The following is a 27,201-nucleotide window of genomic DNA, read 5'->3' as shown; positions in this document are numbered from 1 at the left end:
ATGTGCACCTTGTAAGGATGTGATTATGTGGTCTTTATATATGTGACAATACTGTTGATGGGTAACCATAATGTTTCTCTTCCAATGCATTTCATTCAATGGTTTCTTCTTTTGTCTGTAACTTTCTATTTTCATATGTGCAAGAACTCGAGAAACTGGTCAACAATAGGATCTAAGTAACACCGAGTAATACAATGTATTATGCAAGGGTAGGATAGTATTTTTTCTATGGCTTTTCTTCTGCATAAAAACTTTGTTCCAATTGAAAAATGTCACCAACCAACATACAATCTTGATTTATAATTTAAATCTGTTTATATCATAAAGAATAACAAGCATTTTGCTCTGTTCTCTTTTAAGACTGCACTATCATAGATGCATGGCGATGACCCTCCCATCTAGGTTCACGCTTCCTGGAGCTCATCGTGTTCAAAAACCGTGCAGCCTTCGGCACTCGTTCTGGGAATCCAGGAGGCCGAGGACGGCCACAGTTTCATTAGCAGTAAGTGGGGAATCCTTTTGCAGACTGCCTTTGTCGTTCATGGAATTGAACTATAACTTGAATTTTCAGTATTTCTTGGATAATTAATATAGAGCTAGTCTGGCAAATGGGCCTCTCACTTCACCTCGGATGATTAACGCATCCATTGCTCATGATAGTGAATTTTCTTGCCAAACCATAGAGATTAAGATAAGATTACCAATGAAATGTCGAAATAATTGCACGCATTCATTTTTCATTTAGAAATTTCAGACCTGATAACATCCAGTGCTGGTTTTCCTAAAGCAATACGGCACTTGTTTAAATGGTACGTTTTAGGCCATGCTTCCATATTTAATGATCGTTTTGGGAAATACACTCAATTCAATTCAATTCAAAGAATCTTTGGGCCAGATGTAGGTAGGCCGTTACCGATCGGTAACGGCCGAAAATACTGATTTTGGGCCCTTACCGATCGGTATACTGCCATCGAGATGTAGGGCAAAGAAAAACGTCCAAATCGGTACAAATACCAATTCGGAATGACTACCGAATCGAAAATAATCCGATACGTACATACCCCTATTCGGAAATGTAACGAATCGGTAACACACCGATTCGGATAAGAAGACCGATTCGGTCCATGTACCGAATCGGTAGTGACACCGAATCGGAAAATATCCGAATCGGTCCTTGTACCGAATCGGTAGTGACACCGAATCGGAAAATATCCGAATCGGACCATGTACCGAATCGGTAGTGACACCGAATCGGAATTATTCCGAATCGGTCCATGTATCGATTCGGTAGAGACAGCGAATCGTAAATAAGCCGATTCGGATAACCTACCAAATCGGTAGAATCACCGATTGGGAAAATCCCCGATTCGGACAGATAGGGAGATGTAGGGAAGCACAGAAATACCGATTTTGGCTCTAAATCGGTATTTTTCACTCGGTATTTACCATGGATTACAATCAGGTGGTAACCAACTCCAACCCATAAAAATAGACCCAAAATGCATTGCAACTTGCAGGATGGCAGCTTTTTATGTCATTGCAAGGCGGCTACTGCTACAGCAGGAAGGACAGAGGGAATGGCAAAGAGAGGAACAGGTCTACAGACAGAGGATCCCCCTGTTCATGCTCACAGAGACAGAGATCCTACAGAGGTACAGGCTGGACTCAGACACCATTCTGGAGCTCATCAGGGACCTCAAACCACTGTTGGACCACCCCACCCCAAGGGCACACGCCATCCCAGCGCACGTCCAGGTGCTATGCAGCTTACACCTGCTTGCGTCTGGCAGCTATCAAAGTGGAGTTGCAGCGGTAGGAGGGGTGACCCAGAGCAGCCTGTCAAGGTTCTTTGACACATTCCTTGACGCCATGATACACAGAATGGACCAATACATCTCTTTCCCTGCAACCCACGCAGAACTGGTACAAACTAAAGCTGACTTCTACCAGATGGCACAATTTCCCCAAATCATTGGCTGCATAGATGGCACACACATTCCGATTTGCCCCCCAGCTGACACAGAATACATATACCGCAATCGGAAGTCTACGCACACCATCAACGTTCAGGTGATCTGCAATGCGAAGTGCACCATCACAGACCTGGTAGCAAAATTCCCAGGGAGTACCCACCACTCCTACATTTTTCAACAGAGCGGCATCTATGCACGGCTGATGGCTGGCGAATTTGGTGAAGGATACCTCCTAGGTGAGACACATCATCAGACCCCCATAACACAAAGTAGCTAAGTGTAATACATGTATGCATGTGAGTAATGTTACCCCTTTTCCCTCTAGGCGACAGTGCATATGCCCTCCGCTCATTCATACTCACCCCCTACCTCAACCCCTCCACACCCAGCCAAAGGAGGTATAACCGGGCCCACAAAAGCACAAGGAATGTAGTTGAACGGACCTTTGGCATCTGGAAAAGTAGATTCAGATGCCTGCACAAGAGTGGAGGTGCAAGGCAGTATACCCCCATCACCTGCTGCAAGATCATAGCTGTCTGTGCAATGTTGCACAACCTTGCGGTGAAGAAGGGCACTGAGGTCGAGTTGTCTGACTACGAGGACCATGACGACGACGATGCTGTGCCACAAACACAACCTGCTGGGGTGTCTACGCCAAGTGATGGCAGATACAGACGTGAGGAGATTACAGAAAACTATTTCTGAGTGAGTACAGATGCACAGACAGGTAAATGGTTGTGAGGTAAAGCAAATTTTAATAATGTTGCAACACCGTTACTGCACTGATGTGCAACAAAAGAAAATATCAATGTAAAGAAAACAAATGTCAAAGGTCCGGGTTGCCTCACCCGCCCTGGCAAGCCTACTTTTTGGTGCGCTTAGCAGCCCCACTGGGGTGTGCCTCACCCCCTTCCGCATGTCCAGCGGCTTCTGCAGAGCGCCTGGTGCTCCGGCGCGGCTCCGACACAGCTCTGGCCAGGCTGCTGCGGCTGCTGCTGTCCCCAGCCTCCCCCAGGTCCAGGGCTGGATTGGCCGCAGTGTTGGAGATGATCATTGCCTCCATGGCTGTTGTTATGCGGGCCATTCCCCTGGTGACCTCAGCGGTGTTCTGTGTCAAGCTTGCCTCCATATTAGCCCCACGTTGGCACAGTTGCGCGGTAGCAGCAGCAAGGCGGCTAATAGATCGGTTGTGCATGCGGGCATCCCGCCTGCGCGAGTGCTCGTGCTCGTCAAGTCTGCCGCATAGCTGTATGATGGCTGTGGTCAGCCTGCCAAGACCTGCAGCAACTTCCTTATTTGTGTCAACAAAAGCCTTAAACCCTTGCACCATCTCGCCCATCTGCAGGTTGTGCTGGCGGAGCTGGCGCTGGCAGGCCATGATGGACTTTGCCTGCATGCGCTGGATTTTGACCATGCTGCCTTCAAGCCCCTGGAAGACGCTGCCCTCCCGTGCCGGAGGTGCAGTGCTGGAAATGGCACGCCTCCGGGAATTGCTGCTGCCGCCCTGCTGTGTGGGCTGGGGTGCCACTGGTGTTGTTGTGGTGGTGGCTGGGGCCTGACCCGCTGCTCCCTGGATAGGGTTGAGTGGAGCCACAACCATACTCCTGGCAGGAGATGTGGTAGGTGCAGGGTGGGCCGTTGTTGGAGAGTTCTCAGGGGAGAACAGCAATGGGGGTGTGCCAGACATTTGTGGGGAGTGAAGGAATGCGTAGTCAAGTACCAGGTCTCCCTCATTTCCCTGGCCAATGGTGTTGTCCTCCTCCTCCTCCTCCTCCAGGGCAGCCTGACTTGTGCTAGGCCCTGCCACCGCACTGGAAGTTGGTGCTGGTGCCTCAGTAGCTTGTGCTCCTCCGCCTGATGGTGCCCCTAGGTATAAAGAAGCATTTGTGAATTGAGTGCCGATGTATTACAGTCACTACAATTAAAGCATTACACATGTCCTTGCATATCCTTTGAATGTGTTCCACTGTTTTCTATATTGTGGTTCTGCACTGCCATATTTTGCCAACTTCTGCTGACTACATTTACCATGATGCTTTTCTCTTGTATGTTGGTTACAGTACTGGGCAGGGGTTTAGCTGTGCATTGTGTCTAAAGGGGAGGTGTCTGGTAGGGTGTGTCATGATGCGCATGTTTCTTACCTGTAGCTGTAGCTCTGGCTGAGCTATCCAGGGTCCCGATTCCTGTCACACTCTCCCTCTCGATGGTGCTGGACACCAGTTCCTCCAGCTCAGTGAGGGGTGGCGCCGGGTTCCTGCCTCCACCAGTCAGTGCAGCTTGCCTCTGCAGCTCAGCCATTTTGCGTTTCGTCAGGCTGCGGATGTCATAAAATCGTTTTTTCAGGTCATCAAGGGTCCTGGGGGTGACACCAACTGAGTTGACCTTCTCAGCAATCTCGCTCCAGAGCCTCCTCTTCGTGCTGTCCGGCACAGTGAGGGACAGCCTCCCAAAGAGCTGCCTGTGCACCCTCACCACCTCCTCCACCAACACCTGCAGCTCCATGGTACTAAACTTGGGCTTTCTCTTGTGGCCAGCCTTCTGGCTCTCACTGCTGCTTGCCATCTTGCTATCACAGTGCTCTGGCTCCTGCTCCCACTGCTGCTCACTGTGAGTGTTCAGCTCAGGCTGCCTCTCCAGAAAGTTCTTAATGAGCTGCACCTGCCTGGGTAGCCACTCCCTGCTTGGGTGGGGGAGGGTGGATCCACCTCATTGGCTGTTTCGGATTTTACCGATTCGGATTTTACCGAATCGGATTCTAACGAATCGGGTTTTGCCGATTCGGATTGTTCAATGCATTCCTATGGGCATTTTGGCCATGGGGGTGTATTTCGACCTCCGAATCGGTAATTGCCGAATCGGTATTTGCCGATTCGGCACTTTCCGATTCGGTGGTAGCCGATTCGGTACATTCCGATTCGGTCCGTGCCGATTCGGTACGTATCGAATCACAATACTGATGACGAACAAATCGTTTTTTTTTTCGTTTTTTTTTCCCCTACATCTCGTTTTCCGATTTCAGTATACCGATTCGGTGCGCCTCGGTATTTTGAAATCGGAAAAACCGATTTACCTACATCGGGCCCTTTATTCGGTGATTAAAAAACACCATAAAAGCACACACATATTTACATAGGTAAAAAGTCATTAAACATTTTCAAGATCCTTATACAAAGTGTTAGTGTTAACATAAAACACAGGCAGTAAAAATTATATAACACTTTGAAAAGATAAAATCGGAAACATTTCATACATCTCCCCTAGTTAGCCTTAAACGGACCGCTACCTTGATGAAATTCATAATACAACACAGTGTTAAGGGGTCCGAAGCTTTTTGTAAAAAGACTAGTGCCTCCCTAGCGTGTTCCAGTTTGGCTTTTTTAAAGAGATTTACAAGAAATCTACGCCTAGGCATTGAGAAAAAGGACAAAGTAAAACAAAGTGAAGGGAGTCCTGCGGAGACCTGTTGTCGCAGCCGCAGGGTCCCTTCTGTTCAATTGATGTTACAAATCCTGCTGGTGATGCCAACATAAATGGGAGTAAGTTCAATCTAAAACGGCACATCAAGAATCTGTCCTGTGCGTTATGCATAAGGTACAAATATGGCTCCATACCCTCCACGCTCTTCACCAGGTTATGGGCCTTCACTGTCTTTTTACGCCCTTCAGCCTCAGCTCTGCATAGGTTTTTCCGCTCTAGGAAAGTTTTCCCTACTTGCATCTTATGCTGGGCTACAATTGTTGCGGGGTTGGTGAAGAGGTTCCCAAAGCCTAGTTCCTCTAGGGTGTTCTTTACGTAATGGAGCCAGGGAATGTGCATACATTTGACCCTTTCTAAAGAGTCCAATAAAATTTCTCTGCTAAGAGACGCATCAGGATTAACCCAGATTTTTAACCAGGCCACAATTGGCCTAAGTTTTACCAAATCATCTAGGTATGGCCTCCCTAACTCCCTATGTGCTACAAAACCAGCAGTACTTTGGGGTGCCCTCAGGATGGATTTCAAATATTTGTTTTCTTCCTGTTGGATTCTGGTGGTATTTGCAAAACCCCATACTTCTGCCCCATAAATTACTTTAGAGCATGAAACAGAGCTGTACAAGTTCATCACCTGTTCCGGGCACCATCTACCTAGCCTCCTGCCGTAGCTAGCTATTGCCCCGTAAGAGGCAATCATTTTACCACAGCGCTCCTCCACCAGGGAATTAAACTGTAAGGTGCCATCAAAAGTTACACCAAGATAAGGGAACGTTTTGACCTCTTCTACTATGTGGCTTCCTATTGTGTAAGTGAATTTAGAGGAGGTCTTTTTGCCAGCCAGAAGCACATAGGATTTTCCCAAGTTAACTGAGAGATCTAAGGCACCCATGAACTTCACAAATCCGTCAATCAAGATTTGTAAGCTCCTGGGTGTGCGTGCAATCAGGACCGCGTCATCTGCGTAAAGCAGAACAGGGATGTGATGCGTCCCCACCCTTGGGCAGTCTGCCTTTAACCCTAACAGAAACTGCTCCAAATTAATAATATAAAAGGAGAACAAAAAAGGGGCGAGAATGCAGCCTTGCCGGACACCACTCATACAGGGAAAAGAGTCGGTCAGTCCCCCCTCCCTGTTGAATCTAACCTTAGCCGTGGTGTCACTATGCAGTTCCCTCAGTATATTAATTAAGCCACTCTCTATTCCCATACTGGACATCATGACCCACAATTTCTCCCTGTTGACGTGATCGAATGCCGCTGCCAAATCCATGAATCCCATATAGATCGATTCATCGCTGGCCTTGGTATATTTGGCAGTCAGCATGTAAAGGTTCAGGCATTGATCGCTAGTAGACCTCCCTGTCCTAAATCCGTGTTGAGTGTCCGAGAAGATGTTATTTTCTTCGGACCACTCGGACAGTCTATTGAGAATCGCCCTACCCAGGAGTTTAGCCGATACGTCAATCAGGGAGATAGGGCGATAGCACTTGGGATCGTCCCTATTGCCCTTCTTAGAAATCGGCACAATTATCGCTTTGGACCAGGACGGTGGCAAACCACAGGTGATGGCAGTGTTTATAACCCTGGTCATTAAAGGGGCCCAGAGTTCTACGCTGCTCAGAAACAGGTCGGGGGTATTCCGTCAGGGCCAGAGCTTTGTTTTTAGTCAAGCCCTCTATCCCAGCAGTGATCTCCTTGATGGTAAATACAACCGTTCAAACCTGAGTTGGAGTAACAGGCAACTCTACAGGAGTACCGGGCTCATGGTTGTACAGACCCCTATAATGGGTGACCCACTGTTCTGGGAGGATGTTAGACCCTATCTCCGGAGTGTCGTTTTCCTGGAAAGTTGGATTGTTAATAATTCTCCAGAAACCCGCGAAATCCTTTCTTTCCCCTGCTTCTCTTAGGTCTGCCCACGCTTCTGCCTGCAGGGCGAGTTTCCTCCTCTTAGTCTCTTTTTTATATTTTCCCCTACACACCTTGATTTTATGGGGATCCCTCGGTTTAAGTTTAAGGCAGCTTTTCAGCTCCCTCAATGCTTTGGAGCAATCTTTATCAAACCATCGAGGGTTACCGTGGTTCCTAATGGGCGCACTAGTTTTTAATAGGCCATCAATCAGGTTAGCAATCTGATCGAATGCTTCCAGTAACCTCGATCCGTGGACTTCTGTATCTAAACAGTCATTAATGGCAGATTTGCCAGCGTCCACCAAAGCCTTATAGAACTTTCCCCCATCTATTTTAGACCAATTTTAATCTCCTGCCTTGGTCTGTTACCCTCTCCATGATTGTACAATGGTCTCTATTTCTTGGACCCACCCTACACATCAGGTCCAAGACAAGTGGGTTGTGGTCACTAAAACTGCTCCATTCAATCCCTACACTGGATGTCTTATTTAGCAGAGATCTTGAGACCAGGATGTAATCTATGAAGGATGAGCATCCTCTGCCCTTGAATGTGGGTGGGAGTGTACCATCCTTCTGTGTGCCTATCATGTTAATAGTATGCTCAAGATCATACTTGAGCCGGAGCGTACTAAAAGCTGACCCTGTCGGTGTATGGGAAAAATGCGGCCCCTTCTCCATAGGACATTGGGACCAGTCTGTATTTGTTTGGACCAATGCCGGGCACAGGTGGCAGTTAAAGTCTCCCATGACCAGCAGCGCACATGACTGCCCCTTTTTTTGAACAGTTATTTCTTGACCCAACCTATAATCCAATTCCGCTACAAGTGAGGTATGGTTTCCCGCTATCTCGTTATTATATATGTTAAAAACTACAAATCTTAGCCCCTTCCCGGAGAACCGAACTGCCTGAATCCCGTGGAAATTCCAATCTGGGGAAGACCAACTGCCCGGGAGGTCTAAGTCTATGTAATTGGATAGTCCTCCCATGGCTCTCCCTGATCTTGATTTTTGCGCGGGTACAAAGAAACACTTATACCCCTGCAAGTGAAAGTTATTCTCCGTGGCCCATGTCTCCTGCAAGCTAATTACATGAAATTTTCTAATGTAATCAAGCCACTCTTTATTGTTGAATTTACCTGCCAGGCCAGCAATGTTCCAAGAAATCATTCTTAGGGCCTCACCACTCAGTGCTAATCCCCCCTGGGGCCCCGTTTGCATCTCACACTCTGACTCTTGTGTGTCCAGCCCGTGTCCCCCTCCTATGCATTCAATATCTGCAGCCCTAGGTCCGTCTAGCACAGACTTCCCGACACAACTCGATGGAGTTTGCTGTGTCAGGAGACTATGCTCCTCCATCTCCTCTGCCAAAACCCCTTTTCCCCCATCTCCCAGAGGGACAATATCTTTTTGTCAATCCACCCCCTCGAGACTGTTTAAGCAGTTGAACCGGTTGAAAGTATGAAAGGATGTCTCTGGGCGGCTAAATAGTGGCCTGGGGTTAGATTCGTAATGTCTTCCCCTCCGACCAACCCTCTCCCAGTTATCATAGGTTTGATGCTTATATACAGGGGCAGGGATAGGAGGAAAGAAGAAGGACACCTGAAGGGTTTGAATGGTTGATTCCCGAGATCTATTCTTTCCTTGGCATATGTGAGAGACAGTTCCAGCATCCCTGAAGCTCACCAATATGCAGTCCCCTATTATAGATTTGTGTGTTCTCCCCACCCATGGCACCCTTCTAACCATTATAATTTCATTGTTTAGATGTACCGGGAGGGGTCTGTTCATGTTTAGCCACCTAATTACCCTGCTTTTTAAGGAACAAAAATCCTCGGCTTCACCCACTTCAAGTGGGGGGACACCCGCCATAACTACAGTGAAATCATTTGCCTCTGGTGGTAAATTAGGCCTACGTGGCCTGGGGGGAAGCTTCATTAAAGGTGTTGGTGCAACACTGTCTATGGGCTGTGTCCGAGGGACCGAAACTATGGGGGAAGTGGTCCTATTGGAGTTAGGTGACTTAGTTGGTACAGGGTTAGACCTCCGGGGCTGTGGAGGGGCCACCGCGTTCGCAGCCTGTGGGGGGGCTAAGCTCGTTGCGCAATTTGGGGGCTGATGAGGGGCCGTTGGAGTGGGAATGAGCTCGGGAGACCTTCCCTGGGGGCCAGCCGAGATTTTCATGCTACTTATTGTGGCCTCCAGGATGGTAAGTCTAATTTCGACCTTTTTGATGCACTCGCTGATAGGTAATAATAGTGACCTGAGCAGGAATTCCAGGTTACCTAGCGGAGCAACAGAAAGGGGGACATTAGCAATGTTATTTCCTATGTCTTTAGTCAGAACGGGGGCCAAACCGTCCTGTGCAATAGGTTTAGGATGTAATTCATCCACTACTGTCACAGTCGGTATGGTGGGTTTTGATGACCTCCCAAACTCAGAGTGGGGGGTTTTAGATTTGTTTTTGCCCTGGACACTCCTCGACTTCCTCCTGCGTTTGTTTGGGGGGGGGGCCCAAATACTCCTTGTACAGCGGCTGGCTTAGGTTTAGCTTTCCTAGCTTTCGGGGCTGGGGGGGGTTGTGAAATTAGGTCAATAGTCACCCTGCTCGGGCTTAAGCAGGTCGCTGGATTAAGGCTCGTCGATGGGACTGGGGGGGTGTTCGTACAGTCCCTCAACAGGAGTGGGACATCGTCTATAGAGGTCGACTCCTCGCTAGGAGTCGTGGGAAAATCTCCAAGTGGTCTGTTTTTCAGGTTATCTATAGAGCGTCTCCGCTCTGCCCTGAGCCAAATTAAAGTACTCTCCTTATCCCCATCTCCCACGGCCCGGGGAAAGTAGTTCTCTAGGGTCCTGTTTTTAACTCCTCCCTGTTTCATGGGGGTACCCTCCATTGCCGGGGACGGCATGTCAGCTAAAGTTGCTGGTAGTCTATGGGGCGCTATATCAGTGAGTTGGGACGGGACTCAGATAATCAACACAAGAGGGTAGGCCTAGCCCAGCCTACTCCGGCCTATAACGGCCTTGGACGGTCCCGCCCTTGTCCCGGGATTCTGGCCGGGTCCTCAACAACAGCACACAGAAATCCGGCAGGAAGCCAAAGGTTAGTTCCACGATCCCAAGGAGGGTCCCAGTAAGCTGTGGGCAAGAGCTGTTTTTAGCTCCGTATGCAGGGGGTGTGGCCAGCGGGGAGAGCAGCCCAGGTGTTGCAGATTGGGCGCGCAGGGACTCCTGGACACTGGAGTCCCTGCCTCTTTACTCGCAGCCCCGCCGACACACTTGCCTGCCCCGCGCTCCCCTGGTTGATGTTCCAAGCAATCAGCAGTCCGCTATCCTCTAGTGCTGCGGGACCCGCGAAGCGGGTCCGGCGAGGCGCAGGCCGGGTCCTCAACAACAGCACACAGAAATCCGTCAGGAAGCCAAAGGTTAGTTCCACGATCCCAAGGAGGGTCCCAGTAAGCTGTGGGCAAGAGCTGTTTTTAGCTCCGTAGGCAGGGGGCGTGCCCAGCGGGGAGAGCAGCCCAGGTGTTGCAGATTGGGCGCGCAGGGACTCCTGGACACTGGAGTCCCTGCCTCTTTACTCGCAGCCCCGCCGACACACTTGCCTGCCCCGCGCTCCCCTGGTTGATGTTCCAAGCAATCAGCAGTCCGCTATCCTCTAGCGCTGCGGGACCCGCGAAGCAGGTCCGGCGAGGTGCAGGCCGGGTCCTCAACAACAGCACACAGAAATCCGGCAGGAAGCCAAAGGTTAGTTCCACGATCCCAAGGAGGGTCCCAGTAAGCTGTGGGCAAGAGCTGCTTTTAGCTCCGTAGGCAGGGGGCGTGGCCAGCGGGGAGAGCAGCCCAGGTGTTGCAGATTGGGCGCGCAGGGACTCCTGGACAGTGGAGTCCCTGCCTCCTTACTCGCAGCCCCGCCGACACTCTTGCCTGCCCCGCGCTCCCCTGGCTGATGTTCCAAGCAATCAGCAGTCCGCTATCCTCTAGCGCTGCGGGACCCGCGAAGCGGGTCCCGCGAGGCGCAGGCCGGGTCCTCAACAACAGCACACAGAAATCCGGCAGGAAGCCAAAGGTTAGTTCCACGATCCCAAGGAGGGTCCCAGTAAGCTGTGGGCAAGAGCTGTTTTTAGCTCCGTAGGCAGGGGGCGTGGCCAGCGGGGAGAGCAGCCCAGGTGTTGCAGATTGGGGGCGCAGGGACTCCTGGACACTGGAGTCCCTGCCTCTTTACTCGCAGCCCCGCCGACACACTTGCCTGCCCCGCGCTCCCTTGGTTGATGTTCCAAGCAATCAGCAGTCCGCTATCCTCTAGCGCTGCGTGACCCGCGGAGCGGGTCCGGCGAGGCGCAGGCCGGGTCCTCAACAACAGCACACAGAAATCCGACAGGAAGCCAAAGGTTAGTTCCACGATCCCAAGGAGGGTCCCAGTAAGCTGTGGGCAAGAGCTGTTTTAAGCTCCGTAGGCAGGGGGCGTGGCCAGCGGGGAGAGCAGCCCAGGTGTTGCAGATTGGGCGCGCAGGGACTCCTGGACACTGGAGTCCCTGCCTCTTTACTCGCAGCCCCGCCGACACACTTGCCTGCCCCGCGCTCCCCTGGTTGATGTTCCAAGCAATCAGCAGTCCGCTATCCTCTAGCGCTGCGGGACCCGCGAAGCGGGTCCGGCGGGGCCCTGGCCGGGTCCTCAACAACAGCACACAGAAATCCGGCAGGAAGCCAAAGGTTAGTTCCACGATCCCAAGGAGGGTCCCAGTAAGCTGTGGGCAAGAGCTATTTTTAGCTCCGTAGGCAGGGGGCGTGGCCAGCGGGGAGAGCAGCCCAGGTGTTGCAGATTGGGCGCGCAGGGACTCCTGGACACTGGAGTCCCTGCCTCTTTACTCGCAGCCCCGCCGACACACTTGCCTGCCCCGCGCTCCCCTGGTTGATGTTCCAAGCAATCAGCAGTCCGCTATCCTCTAGCGCTGCGGGACCCGCGAAGCGGGTCCGGCGAGGCGCTGGCCGGGTCCTCAACAACAGCACACAGAAATCCGGCAGGAAGCCAAAGGTTAGTTCCACGATCCCAAGGAGGGTCGGTCCCCTATCCCAAGGAGGGACCCACACTCACTAGTTGTATTTCTATTTTCACTATCTCCATTGTAAGTGCAACAGTGTTATTCTGTCATAACCAGCTTTACAGTTTTTAAATACCTTGGTAGGTTTAAATACCACTTGATAGAGTGTATTGCCAAACAGTCTAGGCTTATTTATATCATTGATTGGTTTTGAAATGTCATTTTCAGGGTGCGCAAACGCAATTTTGAATAGGTGCTTAGGAATTGTGTGACACTTCTACATAAATGGGACTTTAAATGCCCAAAGAAATTTAGGGGTAGGTAACACAGGTCTTCTTTTCCTGTCTCAATGAACTCCTAATAAGGGTCCACTCCTTTGGGTAACTGTTAGACTTGGCATATTTCCCCTGAGTTTTTGCTTTCTGATCTCCTGGTTTTGACTTTGTTTTGGCTGACGTAACATTTCTGCACAATTTTCGCACTGCTGATCAGTGGTGAAGTGCAGATGCTCCTGTGGTAAAGTATGTTATGGATTGATGTTTTCACGATTGGATAAATGATTTGCATGTCAGTCCCTAGTAAAGTGCACTATGGTTGTCGGGGCTTGTGAATCACTTGCTATTTGTGGGCCTGCAGCATGGATTGTGCCACTCACCCACGTAGCACGGAAAAAGGTATCTCAGACCTGCCATCGCAGAGTCTGCGCGCAGTTGCAACTGTCATGTTGATGTGGCCCGAGCCCACATTGGCCCATCACGGAACCTTCCCTTTTCTTACATATCAGAGGCCCCTGATGTAGGCCCAAGGTACCCCTACGGGCAAGGTGCAATGTATGTGACAGACAGGACATGTCTGAGTGTGTGTTACGTTTACTGATAGTGAATACAGCCAAATTTGTTCTTCGCTATGGTAAGGCCACCCCTTCCCCGTAGGATGGAGCTGGCCGTTCGGTTATATCATCTTATAAACCCAATGTGCCCGGGGACGGAGGTAAGGAATTTAGGTTTAGTATGCCTGAACTCAGAATCTAAAGACTCAGCTTTTAGCAAGGGTGCCCTTTTCATTCTGAGTTCATAAAGGCCACTTTTAGAAAGTGGGTTGTCTTTTGCTCAGCCGTCCTGTGTGCCTCTGCTGGAATGTGGATTGCCTGTCTGGATTTTGGATGACAGAATGCTGGGGAGCGGGTGTGGCTCCAAATAGTCTAGGTAGGTTAGGAACGGGCTGAATAGACCTGGGCTGAGACGAGGGATTAGGGGATGAGATTTCCTTGCACCTCAAAGGGCCTGGTCTGTCTCTGACAATGCCGTTTCCACCTCCTGCCAGGAAATCACACCAGAGTAGGCCGGACTGGGTCTGGCCGGACACATACACCCTCTGCCTGAAAGATCAAAGGATTTTTGTGTACAAATACTGGGGCCCAGACCCCTGAACTTTAGAACTCATCTGGAACAAGAAGACTGCCAAAAAGAAGAGCCGGAGAAGCTGTAAAAAAGAACGACTGCTTTGCTGACCTGCAGTGGATGCTTCTGTCTTGGGTAGTGAAAGGCCTGGACTGGACTTTCTGCAACCTAAATTTGTGAGTCTCTCCAAGGGCTTGAGGTAGAGCTTGCCCCCTGTTTACAAAGTCTCAGGAACCACAAAGACTCCAAGCTCTTCTGCCCGCAGCACTGGGGACTGGGGAAAAGCAACTCAATGACGTCTACGATGGTGCTGCTGACTCCGTGTCCTGAAGGCACCGCAGAGGGCATCACCGCAATGCCGCACCGCAACCTTGGTCTCACCAACAATGCCTGTTGATGCCGCCACCGAGCCGCTGCTTGTTCCATGACCTGTGGACACTGCACTCCGCATCGCTAAGCTTTGGCATAGCAGAGAGCACCACCGCAATGCCGCGCCACAACCCTGGTCTCAACGATGACACCTGTTGATGCCGCCACCGAGCCACTCTCCGCCCTGCAACCTGAGGGCACCGCATGCCGCACCGCTGCCCTTCGCACCACAGCACCTGAAAGGAGCCTGACCTGCAACGCGAGTGACTTCAAGGGATTCAACGCCCTACATTTCTCACAGCTACTGTTTGCGGGTCTTCCCTTCACCGTAGCTGGCCCGTGACCAGCCAGAACTGTTGGATTTGTTGTTCACAATGCCTTGATAGCCCCTTATGGAGTTATCGGCATCAATGAACTGTGTTTGGAACTTATTTTATTAGATGCAGATTTTTAAGTATAGTATTGTGGATTTTTATCGTATATTGGGCCAGATGTATCAAGATTCCGTTTTGCGAATCCTAAATAGCGATTTTTTGCGAAACGCTATTTAGAATTCGCAAAACGGTATGTATGTACAAAATCGCACTTTTTTTGCGATTCCTTATTATTTCCTATGCATTCCTATGGGCCAGGAGGCCCATAGGAATGATAGTGCAATAATTCTCAAATTGAAAATTCGCAATTTGCTAATCGCAATTTGAGAATTATTTCAAGGGTGCAGGGGTGTCTCAAAGACACCCTGCTGCACCCCTGAAATCTACATGTGTGTGCATGTGGCACACATACATGCCCTATGGGCATGTATGTGTGTCACATGCCACCTTCACAAATGCCAAATAGGGCATTTTAAAAGAAATCGCAAATTACCACCAAGTACAAGTTGGTGGTAATTTGCGATTTCTTAACTCAAAATCGCAATTTCAAAATGTGTCATACATATCATTTAAGGAATCGCAAAATTTGCGATTCCTTAAATGCTATGGCAAAATAAGGAATCGCAAATAATTGCGATTCCTTAAATTGCGATTTTTTCATACATCTAAAAAATGCAAATCGGCCGTTTGCGAGTCGCAAAGGCCGAAATTCTGCGAATTTCGGCCTTTGCGAGTCGCAAAAGCCTTGATACATCTGGCCCTTGGTCTTTTCTTAAAGTATATAAAAATATTGGCTATTTTTCTAAACTGGTGAGGTGTCCTTTTGTAGTGTATACAGAATATTACTCTTGGTTATGTGCAAACACTTTACACACTGCCTCTAGAATAAGCCTTGCTGCTCGTGCTAAGCTACCAAGGGGGTGAGCAGGGGTGTAACTCCCTTATCCTAACTAGAGTGGGGGTTTCTGCCTAGCTTTCTAGTCTCAGCTAGCCAGAAATCCCATTCCTAACAGTAGCACTTATGTTATTCAATTACAGCATGCCTAATGTTTACTTTGAAGTTGGTCCTGGACAAACTGTCTGATATTTATGTGATTTAAGAAATGTATGCCCCAAGCCTTTGGTATATAATATATCCTTATGATACCCGTGGTTATGTATTTGTCATCATTGCATGTTCATATATACTAACACAAGCCTTTCTTACTTTTAGGTGTCTCCGTTTTAGATAATGCTTATCCTGATGATGACACTACTCTTAAATGCCTATGTTGAAGGGTTGAAACATCAACAAATAACATTTGTGACTGTGTTTGTAAGCATCTTAATGGTGAATGTCAACACTCTATTCATGGGTGTTGACTTCAAAACAATCTATTATTCCTATCAGCCACATGTGTATATGCACAAATACACTTTCGAATCACTATATATCACTCCCACTGTGCCGTCACTCTTTAGGAGCACCTTCTACAAGTTGCATATTTATTTATTTATTTATTTATTTATTTAATTTGTATGGCGCGTTATAACCACAGGGGTCTCTAAGCGCGGTGTGACCAGATTTACATGATAGATGTTAAATTCACTTGGAAACCAGCTGTGCACCTAAGACCTGCTCCAGGCTTGTTTAAATAGTACGGTTTTAAGTTTCTTTCTGAAGGAAAGTAGATTGCTCTCCTTCCTGAGCTCTGGATCCAATTTGTTCCATAAAGCTGGGATCGTGTTGGAGAAAGCACGGCCCCCCACCGTGGTCAATTTGAAGCGGGGCTGGGACAGAAGAGTAGCGTCCGACGAGCGCAAAGTCCTACCCGGTGTGTAGGGGGATAGACGGGATTTCAGGTATTTTGGAGCTTTGCCATACAAAGCCTTGTGGGCAATGCACATTCCTTTGAAAATGATTCGCTGGCGAACTGGCAGCCAGTGTAACTCCTGCAACAGGGGAGAGGCATGGGCATTTCTAGGTTTTTTAAATATCAGCCTAGCTGCATCGTTCATGACTCCCTGTAGTTTGTCCAGCAGCCACTGTGGCAAACCCAGATAAAGGGAGTTCCCGTAGTCCAGCCTAGCCAGAATAGTGGCTGAGACTACGTGCCTCAGGGTGGAAAAGGAGAGTAGGGCAGCGATCTTTCTAAGTTGTCTTAGCAAGCCTATACTGGTGCCTACTACGGTGGTGACTTGTTTTTCCATGGATAATTTCTTATCCACATATAGGCCTAGGCTTTTAACTGCAACTGCCGGCTTTGGGGGGACACCCAGCTCCCTAGGCCAGAATTTATCACTCCAGGGGTTACCCGAGATGGAAATGGGTAGTACTTCCGTCTTATCCGGGTTAACCTTTAAGGAGTTCTCAGACATCCAATTGACAGTGGTTTTCAATATGTCTTGTAGCCTGGTGGATGCTCCTGGACCATCATCCAGCCGGACGATGTTGTACTGTGTGGATTGATCAATAGATGTATAAATGAGATATGTATGAATATAACTGAAACTTACGCATCTGAGAGGTTTCTTCTACTTTTCATAAAATAACACTGTTGATATCATAGTCAAAGGCTACACTACCCTTGTAAGGGTCGGTTTATTGTTTAGTAAAAATAATATCAGTCAGCCACTTCAAAGAGCTAAGGACCAGACCAATACTGCAGACCAGATGGCTACACATTTTTCCTGTGAAGGAAGCCTCACAGGGCGAGTCATACTCAGTTGCATGGAGACAGCCCACCTGACCTTTGCACAGATATATCAACCACAGAACAAAGCTTTTATCAGCTGCGTCACACGGTGCTTAATTAGAGTCTGTGGTTTTCAAAACTTATCACTGGTACTTAATTCTCAACACTAGCTCTGATGGCAGCCCACCACATGGTGGCACTGTCTGTGTACGTTTTGGGCGAGCTCAATCACAGTGTTTAGTCATCATTCTTATAGCTTTGGGTAGCCTAGAGTAGTCTGTATTGTCACACTTGAGGAATGCAATGGCTAGTAGTTATTTACAATTTTACTGTTATTGGCAGTGTTGGCAGGGGCAATGGGTGATGCAGGCTGCAGTAAGTGCCCTGGCACTGGTCCTCCCTGGACAGGAAAAAAGCATCATATGACTGCTTTCAGGGTATCACCCCTCGTCAGCCTGGATAGCCTAAAACCAGAGGCATGGAATTTAGGCCCAGATCTCTGTACTAGAGGTGAATGTTTAACTTTGTACAGCTTTCTGTCCATCATTTGTTCTTTTTGAATTTGTCACCCTCAGTGGGAAGGGAATGCACAGACGTGGGTTTCATCCTCACCATGCCACTGGACTCAAGCTATCCTGGCTAATAGGAGGTGAAACACCAAAACTGGTCCTAGGATGCTTGTTTCCAGTACAAGGAGGACATGGCTTGGCAGCATGGGTTTGACTATGTCCATGTGGAGCAGGGTCAAGGCTTATTTGAACATGGCTGGGTCCAAACTAGAATGGCTTGTGAGCAAAAGGAACTATGGCTTTATGCCCAAATATCTGTACTAGGAGTGAAAGTTTGACATTGTTCTGCATTTCATCAATCAAATATTATTTTTGCATTTGTCACCTTCAGTGGTTAGGGTATCCCCAGATGTGGGTCTTGTGCTCACCATCCCATTGGAGTCAAGCTATCCTGGCTGATGAGGAGTGATACCCTGAAGCTGTTCCTAGGATGCTTGTTTCTGGTTCAAGGAGGACCTTTCCTGGCAGACAGGTTGGACTGTTCCCATGTTGAGCAGAGTTAAGACTGATTTACATAAAAAAATAAAAAGTTAAAGAAAATATTTTTAAAAAGTTGACCAAATCATATATAAAAAGTTAATAATCAAACAGTTTAACAGAAAAACACTAAAAAGGGTGCCATAATAACAACCTTTGAAAAAAAAAATCCCAAGGAACAGCAAGAACAAATGCACATGGTAGAATGGGCACATGACTTAGACAGGGCTAGGCCCTATGCCCAACTACTGCTGTGCACAGCAAAAAGCTGGATACAGCAACATTAGCTGACTACAGTAGTTTGAGTGTAGGACCTGCCTTCAGCCTGGGCCCAGCAGGTAAACTTGGGTTTATGTAGAGGGGGATGCCTACTTGAGATTCATTGTCCTCCCCCCTGTTGCACCAGGCCAAAGGTTGTAAATCGGTGGATTTGGTCTAAATGCAGACAAGGCCTATTCATGTGCTAGTGAAACTCCGCCCGCTAGTAATGTTCTGGTGGCGTTAAGTCTTTCTCCTTATTTACAAGGCAGCATGAAGCCACTTGACGCCGCCTTGTAAATAATGCCCTTATTCAGGCAGCTCTTAGCGTGAAAGGGGCATGCAATCAGTGTTGCAGTGGGTGTTCCTCCGCAACACCCATTGCTTTTTGATGGTCATCAATATAACATAATACAATAATTTTCTATTCTAACACGAACCCAAATATCCATACATAGTGACCACCTTGTCGTGATCAATTTTTAAACATATTTGTTTTTACATGTAGCCGATTTTCATTAAAGAAATTGGGGCTGCGTTTAAAAAAAAAATGAATTTAAACGTTTGTTTTCCCTGGAACAACAGCCCACTCCCAAACAAACTTTTCTTTTTATATTTGCCAAGGGGAAGGAGCCCCAGAGGGTTCTTTTTGTGAATGGGTTACCACATACTTTGAGGAGTAGCTAACCTATCAGTGGCTTGCAACCAAAAATGCATCTGTAAACCATTGATGCATGGCATACCAAATTGCAATTTTAAAGATATGCCCTAGAAATGCCCCTTGCAAATAGCAACCTATGCAGTTAATGATTCGCAGAATAGGTTTAGTAAATATTAAAAAGCCGTTTTGTGGTTGCAAACCCCAGAGTTTTTGTGAATTGCAGGTTTTGCAATTGCTACACGGGTTCATACATCCTGGCCTACATTCTTAATCTACACTCAATTAGGTAGTTGCTACTCATCATCCACTCTAACTTCAAAATGTATACTTATTCCTAGTTCACTAGACCTCTCTTGACATGGTGCCATGATTCATCATCAGGTATGCTCCTATCTGAAAAATAGTTGCCATTGTCAGTATGGGCTCTCAAAAAGGTGGAGTCCTTAGCAGAGATGTTTTTTCATTTTAAATTCATTTTAAATTAGGGACAATCAAGATTAAATGTTATAAAAATTCCTTCTAAAGAAATAGGCTATTAGTTGCGCAGAGTGTGAGGCCTGTACAGTTAATTTGTCCACAATTACTCACTCATTCAGGACCAAACACTCCATTGCAAAAATCACAGTACCACCATTTTTACCAGATAGAACAGTATGACATAGTTGAGTGTCACTATAAATAAAACAGGCTTATTCGTTTTATCAAGGTTACCACAATTAAAGACCAAGAATCACATTATATAAACCATGGGCCACATGTATGACCATTTCATTTTGCAACTCGCAAATTGCGATGGTTAGTGACTCACAAATTGTCGAGTCGCAAAATTAATTTTACAACAGTGTCTATGACACTGTTGCGATTCCCAAATGGTTCACAAGGAACCTGCTTCATTAATATTCATGAGGCAGGTTGCAATTTGTGACCTATTGGTAATGGCTGGAACTCAAAAGGATGGGGGCTTGGTGGGGTCTGCAACCCATCATGTCTGTGACTGTTTTTTTAATGAAGTGCAATCCGTTTTCCTTAAGGAAAAATGGGATGAATTTAAAAAATAAAAATGGAATGTTTCTGTATCAGTTTTTTAAGAGCACGCAGTGGTCCGTGGGACTACTGCCTGCACTTAAAAAAACATTTTTGCTGCCAGTCACAAAGGGGAAGAGCTCACCAGGGGACCCCTTCTTGTTAGCGACTGGGTTATCACCTACTTGAAGTAGGTGGTAAACTGTAACTCTTTTACGGCCGCATTCCGGTCGCAAAACAATTGTTCATGGCCTTGCGACTCGCTATTAGGAAGGGATGCCTTTGGCACGCCCCTTTTTAAAAGTGACTTGCAAACCCTATTTTGCAAGTCATTACAGGTTACTGACTCCCAAAATAGTGTTGATACATGCTACAACCCTTTTTAGCAGTTGCAAATGGCCCAACCATGGCAGGGTCCTTTGCTTCACGTTGGCAACTCCACTCCGCCCTAACCCGGGCACGGGTCACGGGTCACGGGTCACGGGTGTAAACCCACTGCAGATGTGGGTGGTGCAATGGCTCTTATTATTATTATTATCATTATTATTATTATATTTAAATTTATAGAGCGCACAGCTACCCGGAGGTTTCCCTGCGCTAGGAGCAGGACGATTGAAGGACAAAGCAGAAAAGGAACACAGGGCCAAGTAATAACGAACCCTATTGATTGAACAACCAACTCTTAAGATTTTTGCGAAATTTGGGGTAGCTAGGTTCAGTACGAAGATGAAAGGGGAGAGAATTCCAGAGTGTTGGAGCCAGGTTCGAGAAGGAGCGGCCGCCTATTCTAGCTCTTTTTATCCTGGGTATCTGGAACTTGTACTGATTGGAATAACAAAGGACACAAGGGGGACAGTAGTGGTGAACTAGAGTTTTTAGATAGAGGGGAGCAGTGCCAGATTTGATTCTGTGCATATAGCACATGGCTTTGAACTTAGTGCGACTTTCAATTCTGAGCCAAAGGAGGTTTTTTAGGGAGGCTGAAGTAGGGGATTTATTGGGTAGTTTGCAGAGTAATCTGACAGCGGCATTTTGAACTGCATGAAGTTTGCGAATGACTTCCTTACTGGAGCCTAAGTGCAGAACGTTACCGTAGTCCAGTCTGGATGTTATTAGAGCTTGGACTAAGGTTTTTTGAGTGTCCAGGGGAAGCATCCATATAATCTTTCTGAGCCACTTGAGGATGACAAAACAGGTAGAGGCAACTCGGACAGCCTGTTGTTTCATAGTCAAGAGGTCATCAAATATGATGCCAAGATTGCGAGCAGATTTGGAGGGAACGGGTAGAGGACCCATCTGAGGAGGCCAATGTTGGGGGCCCCACAGTGTGGTGTTATTGCCAAAGAGAAGGAGTTCAGTCTTTCCCCCGTTAAGCTTGAGTTTGTTGTCGTGCATCCATTTGGCAATTTCATTGAGTCCAGAACGTAATGCAGATGAAGTGGAGTGTGAATTTGCAGAGAGAGAGTAGATAAGCTTGGTATCATCCGCGTAGGAGTAAATTGTAAGCCCAGCTTGTTCCGCAATGGTAGCTAACGGGCTGATGTACAGATTAAAGAGTAAGGGACTCAGGATCGAGCCTTGGGGGACACCATATTGCGATTTGTGAATTTCAGAAGTGGATGTAGGAGAGAAAACTTGAAAAGTTCTGTCCGAGAGGAAGCTCGGGAGCCATTTAAGGGCTAGACCAGTAATGCCATAGGAGTAGAGAGTATTGGGAAGGATGGAGTTGGAAACCGTATCAAATGCGGCACTTAAGTCTAACAAATTTTCATTGGAGGCCTAGGAATGGGGTCCTGAGCTCCTTCTGTGCATACACCACAGCAGCAAATGGGGTTCTTGTTCCTCACAGATATCTGGGTAGGGGACCCCACACATTCCCCCTCTCAGAGGATTTATAATTAAACATTCATCGCCGGGCCCTGTCCCACCCCAGTGGTAATTTGAAAAACTTGTGTCGGAGTCCCACATGCACCACTTTATCGGTGGGTTCAAGGATCAAATTTGTTACAGTGTGATATCTCTGACCAATCTGGTCCTATGGTCCTATTTCCGCCATCATGGATTCATTGTTCTCCTGGTGGCAAGCCCTAGTCACCTTGAGTGTTTGCAGTGGCACACTGTGCAGGGAGCCTGTTCCAATGGCTGCCTACCCCAACCTTTCTCCTTTGCTTTGTCTCTGATGCTCCACTCCTCCTGCTGGGCACAGAAGTTCAGATTTTTCCTTCAAACCTGTCATTAGGGGATGCAAGGAAACCAGCCTCACTGGTCCTGGAGAGACCAACGGATCCTGGAGTCAGCTATACATAGAGTTTTTAGTCCATTAGGATATCAGGGGATTGTCCTTCCATCGGTCCAATGTCTATGCTACTGTCTGTTTCCAGTGTCCAACTCTCTTTCTCTCCCTTGTGTAAGAACTTTTAAGTTGGGGTGGAGAGGTCTAAATTCCAGGCGCCCCTGGAAAATTCTAGGATGCCACATCACCCTTAAAACCCCTTTCTCAAACCTCCTGCACGGCATGTTTGGACAATACAAGATGACTCAGTCAAGAGGTTTTGTGCACATCTCCTCTGAGAGTATCACCTCTATCCCTAGCTAACATCACTGCCAGGGACTTACCCACCAAAACGTTCTGAGTTGACCCAGATATCTGGACTCCCTTCTTTGTTCACTGGGCTAGGGCTGTCCCAACCCTGGTACAGTGTGACAGCTAATTAACAGATGCAGATTGTCTTCTCCACCCCTTCTTCCTCATGAGCTAAGTGAAACGCTGTTAATTATTCCTTTTGTGTGGAAAGGCCTTTTGCTCGCTCTCATGATGAGCAAGGCAATTAACGTGGCCCAGCAAGGTGACAAAAGGACTGGAATCTGATCTTGAGCTGAGCTAGAGAAATTTGACAATTCTGAATGACCCATAACATGAGCATCTAGGTTATTAAGACCTACGTATTCAAACTTGGTGCACCTGTTTCACACCTATTCAGAATCAGAATCAGAAAAGAGCTTTATTTTATTTTAGCAGCTACATAAAATCATAAAAGCAGCAATTATATATAGACCATTTCATAAAGTTGTAACAAAAAAAACTATAAACATTAAAATAAGGATTACATTTTTACAATTTACAAGCTAAACCCTTCCCTTCATACAATTAACATGTTATAAAATTCAGTTTCCTCAGGATACTTTTTAAAAAGCCAGTCATAGTCATAATGCAATATACATTTTCCATTTGTTGTAAAAATAAGTATGCTGGCCGGCATTGTCGCCAGGAACCCTGCTTTAGATACTCTCTAATCCACCTTCTATGTTCGCTCTCATAATATTTACAAAATAAAACCACGTGAAATGTGGATTGCAGTGATAAATTATCACATGGGCAAAGCCCCAAATTTCTTGACCAGTCATTTTTAGCTGGAAATGTTACCAGGCGATGGAATATTTCAAATCTAAACCTGGTCAAAATAAATCGATCAAATCCCTTTATGCATTGTAGGAGGTAAGGTTGGATTATGTAACTGATGTTGAATTACTGATATTTTGGTTGTTTCGCCCAATAATCTAAGCAGTTCAAAATGGTACATACATAAAATGTTAAGTTCCTTTCTTGATATTTTGCAGATTAATTCAGGGTTATCATAGAGTTCAGGTCTATGCAGATCAATCAGCGTTTTTCTAACATACTCTAGCCATGGAATATATTTTGAGTTGTCCAAAGCCATAACATCCTTAATGATTTCCCGATTAAGGCCTAACGCTTCTTCAGACCATACTCTCTGCCAGAGTAAGATTGGTTGCAATTTTATGAGGTCTGAGATAAACTCCATACCTAATTCTGCCTGGCAATAAAATCTGGTGTGCCCTGAGGAAGTGCTAAAAGATATCTGAAAAAGCAATTTTCTGCAATTTGAATAGACGCTACATTTTGAAAACCCCAGATGCTCGTCCCATAAAGTGCTATGCTTCTACATTCAGCTGTATATATTTTTAGAAGAATCTCAGGAGGTCTTTTTCCTAATTTTTGGGCAAAGTTCATTAATGCCATGATTAGGCGTTTAAACAATAGGGTCCTGCTCTTAACCGCCGGGCCCCATGAGCCCGAGCCGTCAAGAAGCACCCCTAAATAGGAGAAAGTTTTGGTGTGTTCAATGGAAACACCACCCACCTGGATATTTTTACCTTTGGCCCGATCTTTCCCACATGTCATCACAAACGACTTCTTGGCATTTAATTTAAGGCCCCTTTAATCCATGAACTCGATATATTTGGAAAGTGCCTTCTGGGCACCTATTTTAGTTCTGGCCATTAACACCGCATCGTCTGCATAAAGAAGGGAGACAACCTGCTTATTTCTAAATCTTGGAGAGTCTACTACACAGGCCTCCAATTCCTCCTCCAATGCGTTCGTATAGATGGAGAAGAGGAATGGGGCCAGGACGCAGCCCTGTCTGACTCCCTTCTCTATGGGGAAAGGCTTGGTACACTCTTCCTTTATGCTGTGTCTCACTTTCGCCGTTGCTCCTGTATATAATTGTCGAACAAATTGCACAATTGCAGGTTTCGCCCCTAAGTCTTCCAAAACTCCCCAAAGTTTATTATGGTCTACACAGTCGAAAGCGACCGTGAGATCGACAAATATGGCGTATAAACATCCTGTCTTTGCCTGGGTGTATTTTCCCTGTAACATCATACAATTTAGAACCTGCTCTACTGACCCCATCCCCACCCTGAACCCATACTGTACAGGGCTCAGAATGTTAATATTATCTTCCCAGGTTTTTTTATTTTATTTAAAACCACCCTTCCGGCAATCTTCATGAGTGAATCCAGGAGTGATATGAGTCTGTACTTTGCTGGAGCCTCTCTCCCCTTTTTTATAGATTGGTATTATTAGAGATTCGGACCAGGTTTTTATGAATCCTTTGGCACAAAAGGCCGTTAAGACTCGTGTCAGGAGTGGGGCCCAGAGAGAATATGTTTTTGTGCATTTGGAATCAAACCATCCATTACTCTTGTTTTGTTTCTTTTTATTTGGCCTAGAGAGGAAATTCTGGATAGCTATAGAGACCTGCCCAAAGGCATCCAGAGTCTCAACATAAGTGGACTCTTCATCTAGACATACCAGGATAGGTGTTAGTGCCTTTGCTATAATATCAACGGATCGTATTTCGATCGTCAGACCCGAATTCATTTCTCAGACAACAGCCGTCAAATTCGAGACGATCCATTAATTTTCACCCTGGTTCACACCGCCGAATCAACCACGCAAAGTATTGGATTGCAGGGTTCCTACATAACAACATTTTGTAAGAGGAGTGCTTGAGTTACACATTGTTCAGCGTCGCGGGCGAGTCACAAGCTTTTTCTCTGTAAGAGAAAGCATGGTCCTGATGAGAACTCCATAAATATTCTTAAGTTTGAAACGCATAGACCGCTTTTTGAGCCATAAGATTTTCCAAGAAATACCCTTATTTGTTATAAATTAGAGAAACAGTCTGATCTATGGTGTTTTCAATAATGCAATTGTAATGTACATAATCTGTTGCTGTGTATGAATGTGAAAGATGGTATAAGTGAGGTATGGACTTGTGGTTTCAATGTATATGAGTGTACTTTTAGAAGTTTGAGTAATATGATGAATGTATTGTATAGGTGTGTTTTCTAAATGTCAAATTAGTGAAAATTCAACCAATATTAATGAATACGAAATAAAATGAGAAAATAAAAAAGATTTAATCAAGAAACAAGGTGTTTTGATATTTGCTATAATATCGGCATTCATTTTTATTGGGTCTTATTTACCCCACTTTAGTGCAAAACCATTTTGGCGAGCCAACACGATTTCTTGTGACCATGCCAAACACTCAATAGTAGAGGAAACAGTGCAGTTTGGTAATTTTAGGTGCAGACTAAGGGGCAGATGGTCACTGAGGCCATTTGGGAGAATCTTAAATTTTTCCACCCAGTTAGAATATCGAATTGGTAGGATAATGAAATCGATCACTGATTTGAAACCTCGGCCTATGAAAGTTGGGCTAAAGTTTACCTTTGGGGAGGACATCATGTTAACAAAACCAAGCTCGAAAGTGGCCATAATATCATTAATTTTTTCCCCTCTTTCTGTATGAACAAAGTGATTCCGACCACCATTTTCTTCCCATTCATCTTCCCCGAAGACATTTGATTTACATACACTTGTAGTGAAGTCCCCTACCCATAACAAAATTGCATCTCTTTCTTTTGCAGTCGTTAGGAAATTTAAATCTTCTAGGAAAACTTTCATCACGGCCGTAAAGTTTGCATTTTCAATATTATAATAAAAGTTTACCACTAGCAACTTTATGGATGAGTGTAGGTAAATGGATATCATTTGATAGTAAGGGGTACTCTTTAGCATTTTTATACCCTTCACCCTCAGCATGCTTGATACATATACACAGATTCCCCCGTTGTTTCTTCCGTGTATCGACCACACCGCAGGAATGTGAAATGTTTTATAACCATCCAAATGTTTTCCATTTATGAGCCAGGTTTCTTGGAGGCACAGTATGTCGATTTTACTTTCAAGGCCACAGACATTCCAATAGGTCATCCTTATGAGCCCATGGGTTATGGGAGAACTAGCTATTAAAATACAATCATCATCAGCATTGTGTGGCTTTGATGCTCCAATCAATCAATCAATCAATCATAGCATTTGTATAGCGCACTTCTCACCCGCAGGGTCTCAAGGCGCTTGGGGGAAGGGGGGTCTGCTATTGCTCGAACAGCCAGATCTTGAGTTGTCTCCTGAAGGCGAGATGGTCCTGGGTCAGCCGGAGGTGGGTGGGGAGGGAGTTCCATGTCTTGGCCGCCAGGTAGGAGAAGGATCTTCTTCCGGCGGTGGCTCTTCGGATGCGTGGTACGGCGGCAAGGGCGAGGCTTGTCGAGCGCAGCTGGCGGGTGGGCGTGTAAAAGGTCAAGCGGTCGTTGAGGTACTTGGGGCCCAGGTCGTGGAGG

The sequence above is a fragment of the Lissotriton vulgaris genome, chromosome 4_1 (assembly GCF_964263255.1).
Source record: "Lissotriton vulgaris chromosome 4_1, aLisVul1.2, whole genome shotgun sequence".
Taxonomy (NCBI): Eukaryota; Metazoa; Chordata; class Amphibia; order Caudata; family Salamandridae; genus Lissotriton; species Lissotriton vulgaris.
Note: the sequence above shows the minus strand (reverse complement) of the source record.